We start from the raw sequence: 5,162 nt of genomic DNA, 5'->3' as shown, positions 1-5,162 counted from the left end.
GGTTGACCGAGAAATTATCTAAGCAGGCAAGTACTACAAGTGAGAAGCCCTTGCATATTATTTCCTGATCATAAATAAACACATAGAGACATTGGGATTTATGACATGTATGGTAAGTCTATCCAACAAATAGACTGCCCATTGTGTGGGGAGGATTTTCCTTTAGTGGTGGTCTTATCTGCAGATAACAGAAGATGACATGCTGTTTTCTCATTGTTATGAAAAGTTGGGTAGGGCTTTTGTTTCTTTGTTTGATTTTTATTTGAATCCTTGAAAGTGTGTTTGCTGTAGGAGTATTTACAAAAACTAATGGGCTATTAGCTATTAATATAATTCCAAGGAGCTCTAGTTTTATAACTTTACCACCTATAGAATAGTTTGTAATATGGAGAATTCTGTATCTATGTCAATATAAAATATAAGAAGACAACATCTGGTAATGAGAAAACATGGCTTCTGGGATCAAATCTCCATGACCTTGGATATGTCATTTTACCTCATATGGGCCTCAATTTCCATAATTGTAAAATAAAGCAGTTGGACAAGATAACATATAAAATGTCCTGTAGCTCTTATATGCCATGATTCCATACAAATTAATGAATCACAGATATTTGCTTTCATTAGACATGACTGAATCCAATGACTATGATAGATGAAAAAGGAAGGTTTAAATGATCAGTACTGAAAGACAATAGATGTTAAGTTCATGCTGAGGGCTGAAGTTAAACTAAAAAGAAGCATACAGAGATTATTTCTGTATCTTAAGGGGAAAGCACATCTATATTCCTATGACAAAAGGATGAGACCACTTAGTCTCATATAGAAAAGTTATTTTAGATTCATAGAAAAATCACCAAAAATATATTTAATGAGAACTCCCTCAGGGGAATGGAAAAGCTGAAACACTAAGCATTTCATCAAGCTAATATTTCTGTGCCTGTTCAATTCATATTAGCTGCTTTATACATTCTCTCTGATGCTGGATAAATTATTCTGCTCTGGCCTTCATCTTTATTTAATTTTGTAAGTAAGACCACATGGGATAATAACCTCATCACAGATTTCCGGGGAAGGGAAGAAATCACTCCTCTGCTATGTCTCCTTCAGTGGTAAGTAAACAAATCTCATTAAAAACGTTGCTCCATTCATGTATGTCACCACAAACCCAACCCCTGCCATCATCTTTGGTTACTTGGATATTCACATTGATAACTTATGGCCATCTGGCCTTTCAATTATCAACTTCCTCCAATCCTATGACCCCCATACCCTTTTCTTTCTGCCCCAACCAGGGTGGTTACATCCTAAATTTCATCACTACTACAAATTATTGAACTTCTATGGTCCAGAACTTTGAAATTCATTCGCCTCATCACCATATTCTGTCCTTTCTTTAGCACTGCCTTTCTCCTCAATCACACATTTCACCCTCAAGGACTCCAGTCTCTCCTTGTTTTCCTAATCTATGACATATCCCAGCTTTACTCTGCTCCCTTCATTACCCCTGGCCCCCTTCATCTAGGCACTGTACTCTGTCTTTAAATCCCCTGTCCCATTGTCCTTCCATTGTCCTATCCCCCTCCACCTAACTAATCCCCATCTCTGGGTCACTACCTCTATTCTCATTCCAGACTCCTTAGAATCACAGAATCTTAGAATTGGAAAGGACCTCAGAGGACATATAGTCCAAAATGGATTTGTGGAAAGGGATCCTTCCAAGCTGGGAGCAATAACTAATACATAGGATAATAGAATCAGGATCCAAACAGCTTTTGACAGTCTGATCTGGTAAGGCTGAAGCTTGTAATTTAATGGAGATAAATTTAAAGTTCTGCACTTTGGTTTAGCAGATCAAATGCACAAATACATACCAGGATTGACATGACTAGGAAGCAATTCATGTGAAAAAGGGTCTAGAGAGTTTAGTAGACTTGGAAACTCAATACAAAGCAACAGTAAATGTGGCAATCAAAATATTGAATATTTAAGTATTAAATTATTTTGTATCATTGCCTGAAGATATGGAAACAGAGGAACTCAAAGTTGCCTAGGGTACAAGGTTCAGATTATCAAATGACTTCTCTCTGGTCCTTATTTCTTTTGCTTAGAGTCTTGTATCACTTAAAAAAGAGACTGCATGTCATTTTGTAGTATTGGTAAATTTTTGGGAGAAGTTACATCTTCACCTGAAGCCAGCTTCCATTGTAGTATGCTGAATGTGACTAAGCTTTTTTACCTCAGACCTGTTCTGCATCTCCTCGTCCAAAGTTTTCCCAATAAGCACATTTCCAAAGTTAGTCTAAAACTTAATTTTATGAATCTGGGACTTCAGATTTGAATAGAAAGAGAGATATGAACAGAACACTCAATATATGAAGGAACTAAGAAGCACAGAAAATAGAAATAGAGCAGTCAGTGATTTTCTGACTGCAGGGAGCAGCATATTCCCCTTTGACTTGGAATCATAGGGAAGAAAAAATATTTCTGAGGGCAAGGCATATCAGTCAAATTGGATCCAATCCACAAGTCTCTGTGAATGAATCCAACTCCTACACAGTCTTCCAATGTTTCTCTCCAAAGATCCATTCCTATCCTTTCTGAGAATTCTTGTGCCTGCAAAGCAGGGCTATGTAATGTAATCTTAGGATACAAAAACATGCACATGCATAAACACAAATATATGTATATATGTTATTGTGTCTCAATGTAGATGTCACCATTTAAGAAGGACTTTGACAAGATCAGCCATTTCAACAATTCATTGTTATCTACTTTTGAATCCATTTCTTCTCTGACCTACCATTTGTAATGCTATTATCTCCCTTTTCTTTTTATAATCCCTAGATGCTAAGGATTTCTGGAGAAAGCCATCAAACTACCATGTCCACTAAAAATTCATGCTATTTAGTCCCTCCCGAGTCCTCATAGCTGCATGGTCATCCATTATTCACTGACTGACTGTCTCTCATATTTTCTTTTCTAATCCTTTTATATCTTTAAGCCAACTTACTGCTCCTCATTTTCTTGGAAGGAAAACTTTAACAACAAGAAAGTGAATTCCTTACTCTGGGAATTTAATATTTAATATTTTTCCTTTTGTTCTCAAAGGGTAAGTATCCCCCAAACTTTTTCTCTTGGCTATATTATCTTTTCTGTCCCCATTAATGTTGTTATCCATTTTCATGGCTTTAATGATTGTTCCTATATATCCAAATCTATGTATGCATCATCCCTAAGCTACAGATCCACATTTACAATTGCCACCAAGATGTGCTACTGACTTTTAAAGTTCAAAATGACCAAAGTATAACTCATTCCCTGCTAAGTATACAAGTGTATATCTACTCTCTTGCATGGAAACTGCACTGGCGAGATATTGTGACCTAACTTTATGGGTAGTGGGTCATATTTTGATTTGTTTTTCCCCTTCTATTCACTAAATGTTGATTATTATTGATTTTGCCTCATTTAATAAATGTTTCATGTTAAAAAGTCAATTCTATTATTGTGAATAATTTTGTGTTTGTGGGAAGTACACTTGTAGGAGCCACTGTGGTAAGTAGTTAGAGAGTATTCACACACACACACACACACACACACACACACACACACACACACACACACATTTACCCCTAGGATCCTTAGAAAATTTAAGTAGTAGGGCAATCTGAGTAGTAGATGGATTGGATCCTATAGCCAGATCATGAAAAATTTATTATAATTTTTGTAGGGAACTGTGGATTGTAATCTGAGCAAATGGTTTCTATGGAGAGGGGCATCTGGTTAGGGAAAAAGGCCTAGGTTAGGATATTTTTCCCTCAACTTTGACTTCTCTGCCTCAATATCTGAATATTTTAGAAATAAGAAAGAAAGACTAGTTTAAAAAGGTGAGGAGAAATGAGTTGGATATTAATAGAGGGGAGGTGGTCAGAAGAAATAAGATAAGTAAGAAACTCCAGTGAGTTTTTACAGAAGTGGAAACACAGTTAATATTCCACCTCACTCACTCATCACCCTTTGTGCTTTACATCTATATCAAGCTCACAATTTCCCATCCGGTACTTCAATTTTTCCAACTGAAAAATGACGGGGTTAGACTCACTAACATCAAAGGTTCTTTTCAGTTCTAAATATTTGATCCCATTGTCGTAAAAATTATTTGTGGTAAAGATTAATATCGGAAGTTTTAGCTGAATCATTTGAGAGATTGCGCATGCTACTGAAGCAGCTTTTGAAGGACCTCCCTTTTTGGGGAGGAAAATGCTGGAATGCAAGGAAATTCTGGGACGCCACCTTGAAAGTGAGGGGGGGGCGGGGGCAGCGGAAGCTAGGTGGCGCAGTGGATAGAGCACCAGCCCTGGATTCAGGAGGACCTGAGTTCAAATCTGGCCTCAGACACTTAACACTTACTAGCTGTGTGACTCTGGGCAAGTCACTTAACCCCAATTGCCTCACAAAAATAATAATAATAAAAAAATAATAATAGTGAAGGCGGGAATGGAAGTTCACTCTTTCTGGCTGCTAACTTAGCCGTGGCGGCACTCTGGGGAGAGGAGTTTGGAAGCACATATTTGGTGTCCAGTCTTTGGGTGTGCTGGTTCGCAGCCTGATGGACAGTTTGGGATTCAGTGAGTTTTATAAAGGAAAATCCTTAATTCCTTTAAACCAGCTTAATCTCTGGGATTGAATTGACTAATCTTAGATCTAAGTCTATTCATTTGTATTTCTACTTCCTTATTTCCATAATTGGTTTAACCTTTGTTGTCTAATTAATTCCCAAGCAATAAAAAACTGATCTCTCACAGACTAAAGCTCAGAGGCTCCTTTTCTTATTGGCCTGGGATATATATATATATATATATATATATATATATATATATATATATATATATATATATATATATATGGGAAAGTTTAAAGGGGGAGATTAATGTTCTGAATATCCAATTTTGATTCTCACACCATACTATCACTAGAAAGGCTTTGATTATAGACCATTGATGGATTTCATGGCTCCTTGCCAAGAACCCATCAAGCAAAATTCAGATTGGCATCTATCCAGGATGGCCAATATGTGATGAATATTCCATTCATATCTCCTTTCAAAGATCAATGAACAAGGTATGGAAAAGTTCTGTTTCTAGTCATTTGGTGGAGAG

The sequence above is a fragment of the Dromiciops gliroides genome, chromosome 3 (assembly GCF_019393635.1).
Source record: "Dromiciops gliroides isolate mDroGli1 chromosome 3, mDroGli1.pri, whole genome shotgun sequence".
In the NCBI taxonomy this organism is placed as follows: domain Eukaryota; kingdom Metazoa; phylum Chordata; class Mammalia; order Microbiotheria; family Microbiotheriidae; genus Dromiciops; species Dromiciops gliroides.
This window is presented reverse-complemented; position numbering follows the sequence as displayed.